Genomic DNA, 12,935 nt, shown 5'->3' with positions numbered 1-12,935 from the left:
GCCGCCGCCGCCGCCGCGCAGGTGGGAGCGGAGCAGCGGCTCCCGGGGGCGGAGGGAAACGCGGCCTCCCCCCCCCACCCGCGACAAAGCTCCGCGCTGCGGGGGAACACGGCAGCGGCTCCGCGCCTGCGGAGCGGCGCGGGCAAGGCGTGCAGGAGCGATGCGGCAAGAGGGGAGCAGCAGCGAGAGAAATGACGGCGAGAAGGAAGCAGGAACCGGCGGAGCGCGGCCGGGCGCGGGGATCGGGCGCAGCTATTCCTGCCGCCCGCAACGCGCTACGGCATTTGCTCGCGTTTCTGTCCGTCCCGACAGCTAACAGGCAGGGCTTTCTCCCCCTCTCAACCCTCCTGTCGCTAATCTCATGGAGTCACACTCAGCATTTTTTTTTTTTTTTGAGTTTTGTTTCCCTTCATTTGTCTCAATTTTAGACCAACGTCGGGCGCACTCGGCAATGCAGGCGCTGTGGACCGATACCGCTATGGGGAAGTTACCTGCTTCCCGGTCCAAGACGGTCCGTTTGGTCACACATGGCCATAGATGACCTGGAATGAGTTCACTACCCCCCCGCCATCTCCTGCGGCTTTTAGCATTAGCGCCTTCCCGTCCCTTATGGGATACCACAAGGGTCTATGCTATGCTGCCCTGCGCAGCATCCTTATACTGATCACAGAATATCGTCATGTACCATTAAAGCTAGACTGGGAGTAGCTGCAAACGCTCCTTGAGAACAAACAAGCCACGAAAGGAAACAACTGGTGACAAAAATACGGGCAAGAAATGTCAAAATGTGAGATGGCTCAAATAGTCAGAGGCACAAGCAAATAATAATCTGAAACTAGTATTCAGTGAAAAAAGTTCAGAAGAAACAAGAGCAAAACGACCGACAGAAATCATGCACAGCAAGATTGCTGAGTGTTGGCAATGCAGTGTGGAAGCCATGTATCCAAACCACCAGGCTTCAAGTAACATGGAGGCAGTATCGGTGTCCAGATTTACATTGCCTAGCATAACGAGAACTTTATGCGTTACAATAATACAGGCAGCAGAAACAGCAAACACTTCAGTATCAGAAAAATGAATAAAAAAATCCAGGAACAGCAGAGAAACAGAGTATTCAGGGTTTGCCTTGTAAGGAAAGATCACGGGAATACATTCCCCAGGCCTTGACCAGACAACGTATAGCCAACCCAAGGATGTACACGTACACGCTGCACGTCCTAGATGTTTTGTTGATAGATGTTGCGGAAGAGGTCCTTCTCAGGAAGGTATGTGTCCCTGCCGAGGATCAGGCCTCAGTCACTGCGGCTAACTTGCATTCTCTGCGCCCTTTCATGACCGGAAAAAAGGGCCGCAGCTTGGTAATTCATGTCTTCTCTCAATAACTAGGCAAATTCCACACCTGAATTTACAACCTAGCACTCCAGGTTCACTGTATTCAAAACAACACGTACGTGTCAGACCCCCCGGGTGCCACTGGGGCCAGAGACAACCGCAGAGCTGTAAAGCTGACACTGGAGGCCAACCAATGATATTAATGAGGCATTTTGGATCACGTGGTAAAATGTGATACTGCTCTCAAGATCCAGGATACAGGAGAGTCCATTTGAAAAGGACTGCACAAGTGATCCCAGATGATTAAGCTGGTCTTCAAGCACTAGACAGCACTAAGTCTTTGGCTTCCAAAGTCACTCTTGGAAAAGTAAATGAAGCAAGCTGATGTGCTATTGTTTTTTACATCTGTGATCTTTTCTTGATCTGCAGAGCTAAGAAAAGGGATTCTTCTCTTTCTCCTCACATTAGGCTAATACAAATTGGAATATAAAGGTTAGGGATAACTCTAGATAGTTTGTGACAGTGGGACAGCCCAATCTTCTAGAATATATGAGGTTTAACTTTTTTTAGCTTATTGTTAGCTTTATTTTTACATTATGACTTAAAAATAACTCTTCATGAACAGATCCCTTGTACCCGTAATGAATCCACTAGAATCATTTGCACAGATGTGCTTGCAAGATCAAAGCCTGTTAGTAGCTTTTTGCCAAGACAGTACTTTATATTGAAATTTMAAAAAAAAAAAAAAAAAACACAAGGAACAATTGCTATTAAAGAGGCTTATTTTGAAATATCTAATCTAATTTTTAGGATGTCTAACATTTAATTTTGATTTTATGAGTGACTTCTTTTGCTATCTTCTCTGTTTGAGACAAAGCTTTTGAATTACATGGGTTCCCTTACTTGCAGTCTGTAAGACTAGAAGAAAGTCTTACAGGTCCAGGCTACCCTTCAAGCTCCCACAGTTATCCAAACACAAGGACCTATGTGTCTGAGCATCTTCTGGAGCCTGTCCGTTACAGCGACTACACGGCTAGATCTACCTGCTCGTACCGAATGCCCTTAGTGTCTCCGTGGTGCCAGGCAGGCGCAGGCCGCCCCGTCCCCACCTCCCCACAGCACGCAGCTCCCAGCGCGCGCAGAGCCCTGCCCCGTGCCACCACACACGCAGGGGCAGCACTTCGGCAGGGCACACGACGCTCTTGCGCTGCGGCAGAAAGTCGGGCCCTTGAGAGAGCAGCCGTGGGAGTAGTCGCAGCACCAGGCACCACACGCTGGAGTGCTGGAGCCCTCTTTCCTCCCAGTAAAACCAGTCTGGCTTAATGACTTTGCAAATGCTACACAGTGCATTCTTCTGCTAAGAGCTGCATTTATTCCAATCAATTTTTTCTGGGATAAAATGTAGGAAGTAGAGCTAAGACCCCACCATAATCAGAAAGTTCTTTGTAAGTAATAAGGAAAAAAAAAGGAAGAAGAAGAAGCAATGACAATGAAAAACAATGCTCTGCATTTTTAGGGTACTTTCTATCCCTACCACATTCCTACATCTTCAATACCACAAAAGTTAGAGAGCTCCATCACATGTGCCTTGGGACACTTGTCCAAAGCGGGTACAGGGCAATGCCACAGTGAGTTGGGACCTCTCTTTTCCAGAGAAGTGACCCTGCTCAAAATCTCACAAAAGCAAAGCTGACCTAAAGTTTGTTAAAATGTGAATCTCTGGCCATCACTTTTCCTTTTCAGCTGTTTACAAATCAGAATTTCTGTCTCTGTAAAGTCTCCAAAACCAGTCACCTGAGAACTCATGTCTTCGCTGCTTATTAATTTTTTCCAGACTACCTCAGGCTGTTTTGAAAGCCTCAGCTATTAAAATACCTATCTTGCAATCAGCTCCAGGCAGGAGTAGGAGTCTTGCCACAGAGAACGCTTTGCAGCATTGGGCCTATAGCCTGGATTTTCAAAGGATTTTAGCTGCCTAAAGAGGCAGATAAGGGCTTAAGAGGATTTTCACAAGCTCCTAATTTTTGGTGCTACATGTTTATTATTTTTTGCTAATTCAATAAGTTACTGAAAAACTTTTGGAAAACTGTCTCTGGATGCTTGGTTTGCACAGAGATCAAACTCTCTGAAAGTCTGAAAAATTTCTACCTTTTCATGTGCTGTCTCATTTCATTTGGGCAGTTATTAGAAATCATTAGAAAAAAAATGCTAGCTCAGAGGTAATTTTCAAACACAAAACTGCAAAAGAAGGACATACACTGCAAACACAACATAAAGGCTTGACAGAGAGATATCTATCGCCTGGAGTAGGAGGTCAAATGACATGACCATAGTGATGATTTCTATCTTTAAAAAGCTAAAACAAAATAATCACCAAAATTATTTGGACTTATGTTGCTGCATGCAAGTCTAGTATTGAACATCTTTTTTCTTGCTTTACAAAGGCAAGTCTTTTAATATCAGTAGCACTGTTGTTTATACCAGCACAATAGTGGACTCTGACCCCAAATGTAAAATACCAAGTAACAGTAGACAAAAAGTTGATTAAATTACGGTCATCTACAACCAGATACATACTTCTGAACTCTTGCTCGTACTTGTCTACTGTATTTACAATACCGTACACAACGACAACAGACCTATGGAGATTAAATGTCTGTCTCCCAGAAACGTTATGGAAGTTAGCTAGCTGACTACACCTTTGGCTCTGCTCTTCAGTTTGTAGGCTGTATTTTTTTCCGTGTGGGTATCAGCGTTGTTTGATGCCATGACTGCGGCTTCTTGTTTTGTTTGGAACATGCCAAGCACATTATGGAATACACCTACCACATTACAATCTTGCTCCTTGTCATAAGTAACATTGAGTTTGCCTTTTATGAGGGAAAGATGATGTAAACATTTAAAAACACTACTTAGCATTAGTGCTGACTGCTTTCATAGTTAATTAAATGTTTTTGTTGCCTTTACAAATACTGATAACATGGAAAATTTTCTCATAGAACAGGAAAAGGGCGTTTTGTGTTATTTCCAGTGCACAGAAGGCAGGAAAATTTTTCTCTGTGCAAGATAATCCTTTTCTATGGCTTGTAAAGATACTCAAAGGTAAAATTTAGTGCAGCATCCAACCCCTAAAAAGGGTCCAGATCAGTGAGTAGACAGAGATCTACAATTTGCAGCTGCCCGTTACAGTTAGGATTAGGAAGAAAGAAATTGTCAGATATGCAATGTTTCATCTTAAGCAAACCCTACTCTGCAATGTAAGTATCTTGAGCATTTCCAAGCCCCACTGTAGTTCAAAGCTAAACGTTCATCCACTTAATATGAATTAACTTCCCAGGAATACATTTTATAGATAAATGATTAAAAAATAAAGTAAATTACTGTTTGCTGAAATAAACTTTTTTTTTTTTTATGAGAAGCTTTGTATTAAGAGTGAACTGGGAAACACACTGAAAATTCAGATAAACACCAAATGCTTTTACAACAATCTGACAAAAAAGTATTGTAATACATACATTCCAGATTTATCTTCCATTCTGTGAAATACTCTGCTATTTCCTGTCGGCTTGGTGTGTGCCATTTAGGGAAATGGTATCACTAGGTTGGCAAGAAAACACCTAGATCTATGATGCATCTCTGTGAGGGGGCTCTGCCAACACAGTCTCAGCACCAAAGATTCTTCTGATTTAGGCAATGCCTAAACTGAGATGTCAATACCATCTCAATTGACTATTTTTTGTAACTTATCACAGTTATGTCACTCCTGACTTGACTACAGCTACCCCTCCTTCAAGTCCCAAGTTTACACAGACACAGGTCAAACATGCTAGAGAAACAAAACGTAATGGATGCACTGTATTTCTTGCTATTCCTCCTCTACGTAAGCTGCAGAGAGGGAATGTAGCCATTTATTCTACTATTTCTCTATATGAGCACCAGCCAGTTGTGTACCTAATTTCAAAGCTCTATTTTTCTCAGGCCACTTAGGTTTAAGTTGAATTTTGCCACTGTTTCTAGCTCTGGGAATTTTCAGCTAGATCCACGCTTAGGCTCAGATTTTTTTTGCATGACATCTTTTACATTAAACGCCACCCAGCCTGCTAGATCTCAGGTCCTATGACTGAAGGAAGTATTCTGTGTTCTTCAGTCCTTTACCTGTGTAACTCAAAGCTCCATCTCTGCCAGGCACCATGGACTCCTAGCATAAGTTCTTTGATGGCAATACGGCAAGAAAAAAAGGAACACAAACTTAGCAAAGGAACTGTCTAACCACGATTTTAGTCTTAAAGCACACCACAACCACAAATATCTGAGACCAGCGAAAGACCTATACAGTGCACCTCCACAGGCCTGTTCTCACCCACTGCACATGTACGAAATCTGTCAATAGTTAGTACTGGTTGGGTGGTGGTATCCATCTCCTTTAAGACCTTTAGAGCAACTATCTCCACTGACTATCCCTCTGTCAAATGCTCCACCCTATTCTTCCTCAGCAATTCCTGCTTACTTCAGCTTAACTATGTAAGAAAAGCCATTATTCATTGGGTGTGGACCAGCATTTGAAAACATTCAAAGAGAACAGCCCTAGATAGCTCTCTTGATGGCTTTCCTGCGATATGCCTTCAATCAGATGACAAAGCCTTTGTGACATAATGTAAAGCCTGACATGCATTAGAATAAACTTTCAATAGGGGCATTAAGGCTTCCATTCAGTACATAAGACAAAACAGAGCTCATAATTTGACAGAGAACACATTTTAGCCTGTCAGACTGAAAGTGGAGACTTGCGATGTCCTGAAAGAGAAGACAATAATAGCGTAACAAAATAATTTAATTTAATTTTATTTTCATTAAGGGTTGGTTGTTTAAATTTGATTTTTAAGTTTTCTTTATAGTCTCTACAATTACCATATGGCCAAAACGCTCAAGACCTCAAAAGCAATACTATGGAAAGCCTAAATTTTCCACCTTTTAATTAGGCCTGCAAAGCTGTCTCTTTTGACCTTTAATCCAATCATCAAGTGGCAAAGTTTCTGCAAGAGAATATCTGAACAACTCTAGGGCAGATTAATCATTAGCCCATCACTAAATTTCCAAGTTCTTCCATCCAAACCTCTCCCATGACATAATGATCGTCTAGTAGTAAGTACAGCTGCATTTGAATTCTTCTGTTTGATTAACTAATCATCCAAAGGCCCGAAAGGTTTTTCTCATGAAAAGCACTCCTTGCCCCTCCTCCCCTCCCACAGTACTGCTTCCCAGCTCTACCAAATCCAAGTTCAAAGCCACATACTTCAGGTCACTCGGAAGATTTTGCTAATATTAAGTTGGGGCTTGACGATATACTATGCTGAACTAGTCTAAATTTACTGTACCAATTCAAATGGCATTACTGATATTTCTGACAAATTAATTCTGTGCTGTCAGACTTTGTAGTGAACCACGCATCATCAGCCAGGTCTGCTTAGCCTCTCACAGCTTTATCACCGACCATTTTGCTAGTCATTCTTGCTTCCTTCTCAGACCTCACGTAAATGCAAACCTGGCTCGCTGCACTTTTTACTTTTTCTTAGGACTATCACTCCAGATGGGCCTTTTCTAGCTGCTGCATGAGGGTCTTTGCCTCAGCCACCTTCCCTCACATCAAATCTCCTATCTTACATCAAGCTTCTGCAGCGGTTTTTGCCTCAGTCACTCAACGTCTTGTGGGACTTCTTGCCTTATGTTGAACTTCCACATCGAACTCTTTCAAAAACTTGTCATTGCTGGAATCTCCTGTGATACTATGGTGTTACATAGCTAGAATCAAGCCCTAAGCAAGAATCAGACTCCCTCAAGCAGCATGCACGTTGTTTGCTTTCCTCTGAGTTCCCTTCTGCCTTAGCAGGCACTTGATCCAGTAGTGCACAGATCATTCCACGCACCTTGAGTCAAAATCAGCCCCTCACAAAAATAAAAATATGCAATACTCTCAAATTCAGCTGTCAGAATCCGGGAATCACCRGAAGTGGCTTTCCTTCATGGAGACCATTCCAGTCTGCAATTTCTCTATCTACATGCTTGTGTCTTCTTTCACACCAGTGATGGACATCATTGGTATCTGTTCAAAAATGGTGCCATTGGCTAAAGGGCCTCCAAGGAAATCTGTATCCAAGTAGGCACCATGTGCAGGAGCAGTTAAAGATCAAAATGGCTCCAAGTGTACATTCAGTCTGGGAGGCTGCCTTTCCCCTGGGTTTGTACCCTCCTCAAAAACAAGCAAAAAAAGTCATTTTACTAACAGATATGGGCACTATTAAAAATGTTATATTAAAAATATTAAAAATTATGTCCACTGTGCTATCTCAGGACGGTAAGATTAACAGAAATAAATTCTTTGTCATAGCTAATTGTACAGTTGTTTATAGTAAAATCTTCACAGTTCTATCAGTGTTCAGAATATGAAGAATCATTTCAGAGGTTTTTTTGAAAGCCTTTTACCATTTCACTTGCTCTGTTATGCCTTCGTATTCCCATGAATCCAACCCATTTTAAGTTTAGCACTGAAGATTGAATTAACAGATGCAGCTAAATTTAAACCACAGCTATTATTCATAGTCCCATGAGAAGTGAACAAATGTGCATGTGTTGAGCACTTGTGATTGCGGTACCTGCTTCAGAACTGTAACATGAAGGAACACGCTTTAATTCAATTTTAGTAAAAGCCGATGATGTTGGTTAATTAAGAAGGCAGAGGAAGGAGAGGTTTGATTAAGTTCCGGTGGTAACAGTATTGTAACATTACATGAAAAAAAAAAAGAATGACAAATATAATCTAGTTTTACCATTTCATATTTCTGTTATATTAAATAAGATATAGTTGCATAGGTTGACCATATCAGTTATTGTATAAAATGAGCTGCAATTCTCAATGTTTGGGTTGTGTGTACAAAGAGAATTATCAATTAATGCAATTCAAAGACTTGAAAGTCTTGAGAAATTAGAAATTTAAAGTTAAACCAAACCTGTATATACACCCAGCTAGTTTCCTTGTGAGACATTCTCAAAATATCGCCTGAAAATAAATATAAAGCACATATTAGTTTTAAAGATCTCCTAGAAAGAGACATCTGTTTTGGAACAGTCACAAAGGGCTATCGCCAAAACTATCCCGTAATAGTTATGAACTGTAACTTGACATTTTGTTTTAGATACACATTCCTCCTGCCAAGTAATATCATATTTTTGCTTTTGGCAGAGAAAATAAAGAGAAGAATATATCCAAGATGAGTAATTTAGCACAGTGTAATCAAGACAAGCTGCCCTGCAGAATAAGGACTGAATTAAAGTGAGTAAGATATTTTTTTGTCCTCTTAAAATAAAGAGTGTGTATTCTATATGGAAAATGTAGAGAGAAAAAATGGTTTTCTTGCTAAGTTTTATTTTTCATCTGAGCCCAACTGATTCCAAGAGCAGATGATTAAAGGTGAGGTGGCTAAGCCTATTATTGCTTCTAGCTGTGTTCTTTAGAGGTTTCCACCGCGGTAGATGCACATCCCATTCAAGCAACCTTCTGTTCCTCAGCTGTCCCAGTTCACAACCTAGCACATTTATGTTAACTCTCACTGATTCCAAGCTACTTCACTATATTGAGCTGTATAAGGAGTCACCCAAGAAACACAGACAGATCCCAATCCTGTTAGGAGGTGATCCATGGCAGAAGAGTACAGCATACAGCTGGCAGTAATAACTGCCTCAGTTGTCACAGATTAATCCACCTGTAATTATGAGTTAGTGCTCTATGTTCCTGGCCAAGTGCCTTGTAACTAGAGTAGTAAATCACTGTTTCTGTGTCACTGCTTATTGTAGCATCTTTTCACTGAGCTAAATAACAAAAATATTTCATGTGCATATAGGCAAAAGGGTCAAAGGACTTTGCATTAAAATTAGAGACTTAAGTTAACTATGTCTTTAAGCAACTATTTTAGACTGACTAGAAAGAGGATAGCAAGATGCATCAATACAATGATTCACATTCATATATAGTAGTAGTTAAAATTATTAGTGACCCCAACAGTCTGCTCTGTCCTTCTGCTCCCAAATGCAAAGCTGGCAAAATGGCTGCATCTTGGCTGTCTCAATTAACAGTCCAGTATTTTTGGTGAACCTACCTAGATCAACTGTAAAGCAATATCATGTCATATTACCATAAATAGATTAGCTAGAGCTAGTCTGTCAGTATTCTTTGAGTTCTCTGTTCTAACTACAAGAAGAAATTACCTAGATACTTTTTAATATTGACTTCTCTCACATTTTACATTTTAATTAGAACAATTTCCTTAGTTTGCTATCAAGTGTTTATCTAAACTAAAAGCAATTGGTACAAGCACATATCTTGAATTATGACATGGATTTTATGTGTTATTTAATTGACGAAACAGTTTTCTGAAAACATACTTTGCAGGGAGCAAATATATTTGTTAAACCACCTATTATTTTTAGGAGATCTTATGATATATAAAATTGCATCAATATAAGCAAAGGAAGCAGATTACTGATGAAATGATGCATTCAAATATTTCAATGTAATTTGTACTGTAATTAAGCTAAAATTACCAAATGACATAGTATATGCTGATAAACATTGTAATTACTTTACAGTTGAATCACAAACATTTCAGCTAGAAAAGACTAATTTGGTTATCTTGTGCATTACTGTCGCCAAAGAATTTTATGCAAGTATGTATGTACTAGTTCAAGTGACATAAGCATCCATTTTGACAATGTCTAGCATGTTAGAATTAGGAGTGTGCTTAGACCTTTTCCGAAGTAAACCTTTAGAGGAAATGGTCCCCAGAAACAAAGAAATGCTCTTGAAACCTGTAAAACGCTGGAGACTAGAAATGCATCTTTTTAACTAGAAGTTGGCTGTAGGGACTAATGGAATACAGTGAGATGAAAAGATGAGAAAAGCAAACTCAATTCCTCAACTCCAGTGTTGCTAATGATTTAAAAGAACAAATGGATTTCTAACAGAGAATTCTCACAACAGACAAATAAGATGCCCATCTCTCCTGTAAAGGATGGATCACAAGAATGGAAAAACAGGGAGAAAGTTGTAATACCATATACTCCTTCTTACAAAAAAGGATAATATATTTTCAGGACATCTGATTCTGTAACAGTAATAAGCCCTGCCTACAAGAATAATGCAAACCATGTAGAATGTGTCACAGTAGACCAAATTTCCTCTTAAGGGAAAAAAAAGAAAACTGAAGTCATTGTCCTGGAATGCACTGAAACCTCTTAGCATGAGTTCCTGAAATATTCATGAACATTTAGAAAATAGCAAACTTTTTCAACAGTATACTGTTTAGATGTAACATGCTATGTACATGTGATCCACCAAGCTGTTAAAACGTAAGAGGAAGGTTTTTTATAGAAACCAAAAGAAGTAACGGGGACTTGGAAATTCTATCTTCTGGCTGCCACAGACCACATAATGTTGGTTAATTCAATCCCTCAATTACTCATCCTTAACTGTGAAAATTCTTATGCAACAGAGTGTTCACTAGAGCTCATTAATGAGTAGGTCAGAATTTTAAGATGAGAAGATGTACTAAAAGTGTAAATGATTAATCAGTAGTATAGGAAACACTGAATTCAGTATTTAATATATCAACTGAATATAGTTTTTAACATTAACTTTGTTCTAAGGATGCAGGTGCAGAGCAGTTTAAACTGATATGCATGAGGGTCAGGTAGTCCGTCTCTGCTCCTTCTCGCAGAGCTGGTGTGCTCAGACTCGCCAGACTGTCTCCCTGCACCTGCCCCACTGCCCAGTCGCACAGCGCAGGTAACAGAGGAAAGGACTACGTGGACTCAGCTACGAGTATGTGTCTGACCAGGAGAGAAGAGGCTTCCAGAGCCCTTTCTGAACCACACCATGAGCCTTCAGCCTTTTCAGACTGCTCCTGAATTTTCGTTACATTTGGAAAATTCAGAGACAGGCAGCTTTTAAACCTCAAATTCTTATGCTAACCACCATGAAAAAGGAAGAAATAGGAAAAATAAAGGAAAAAGAGAAATAAAGAAGTGAGCTTCAATTGCAGATATGCAAAGATGCAGCAGTGTAGTGGTCACTTCTATACGTAAACTTGTTTCTCATATTATTGGGCTATGTGCCTTTGTATAGGTAAGTCAGGAACTTACCCAGTGCAAATTAGTCATATTTAAGGAGGCCAGCAGTATGGAACACAGCAACTTCACATGAAGTGCTGAAAATAAGTGCTAAAGAGACCACTGTTGAAATGTTTATATATTTTGCAAATACATAAATATTTGGAGAATAGCAAAAGACAGTGCTTGGCATAAGCAGAAAGAAAGTATTTTACCTTATTACTTGGCCCTCGTTCCAAAGACATTTTGTTTGGCAGCAGTACCAGCTTAGACAGCCTCTCTTCTCCCCATGCCTGTTCATATGAATTATTCTTACTCCACACTGGTAAAGCAGTTTGTGGTACCGCATAATGAATCAGGTTAAAAAGAATAGTGCAGAGGAGGGAAAAAAAAAGGGGGGGGGTGGAGAGGAAATTGTTTCTGGGTACAGTAGCCTTAGGCTGTTTTTCACATTCACTGACTGAGTTACTTAAAAGTGTAACTCACACAGCTACTTCTTCCAGGCTCTGCACGGTTCTCTGCATAGCATGGCACAGCTTTCCTGCAAACAAAGCATGAAACAGGCTGAGGAACTGATCTGGCTGGAGGATAATTTTTTGTTAGAATGAGGATGTAGATTTTTGTTTTTCCAGATGGATTAATTCCCCATCTGGTTCATCAAGAGGCTGTGCAAACACTTGTACAAATGTTTCTGTGTGGTGAACTGGGTGAGGAATTCACTGAGGTTAAAAATAAACGGGGAGAGGGGAAGCTAAGTTATTTTAGCTCTTCTAACCCAATTCACAGGATAGCACCACAAACAGTTTTACCAATGTCACATTATGACACGAGAAAAAGCAGGAGAGCTGCTAAATCAGTGACTGTTATCAAAGGAAACGCCCCTCCAACCTGGCCTCAGCTGCAACGCCCGCAGAGGGAGACGTCTGCAGAACCACAGCTATGAGCAAGTTGGGCCAAATAAACCATCCCACCCCTGAGAGCTTGGTTCTCCCTTGTCCCAYTCACTTTGTGCAGCCATTTTTGTAAGCAGAAAGCTGGAAAGCTACTGTGAAGTGCTTCAGTTCTGCTTCCTAAAAGATATCTTTTAACTCTAAAGTTTGGCGCTTGCCCATCCTAAGCCACCGGATCCCCACTGCTGGGATTTGCACTGGCCTCAAATGACAGCAAAGTTACGGATCACTCTGCCTCCAGGGTCACTTTCCTGCCCGCTGATGCTATGAAGATGAAACGAGAATTTGCCAGTTTGGTCTAAGCATAAAAATTCCAGTTCACCCAGACAAAAGTCAGTGCACGAATACTTTCATAACACAACCTCCTCCTCACTGACTGCTCCAGACACAGGATGAAGGATGGCAATCAGCTTTCTGTGGATTTGGATATAAAATAGGTGATCTTTAGGCTTTCATCCCTCTTCCTCTTACCCAGATTGCTTTCCCTAAGGCTCT

The 12,935-nt window shown here is 40.7% G+C and overlaps 1 protein-coding gene across 1 annotated transcript in view; it reads right to left on the bottom strand.

Moving 5' to 3' along the window:
- Window positions 1-12,935, bottom strand: part of WLS (wntless Wnt ligand secretion mediator) — a 69,494-nt gene that overhangs the window by 38,842 nt on the left and 17,717 nt on the right. The window lies entirely within an intron of this gene.

The sequence above is a fragment of the Apteryx rowi genome, unplaced genomic scaffold (assembly GCF_003343035.1).
Source record: "Apteryx rowi isolate R43461 unplaced genomic scaffold, aptRow1 scaffold_39, whole genome shotgun sequence".
Classification (NCBI taxonomy): domain Eukaryota; kingdom Metazoa; phylum Chordata; class Aves; order Apterygiformes; family Apterygidae; genus Apteryx; species Apteryx rowi.
The sequence above is the reverse complement of the archived record's forward strand: the minus strand, read 5'-3'. Positions and strand labels throughout refer to the sequence as shown.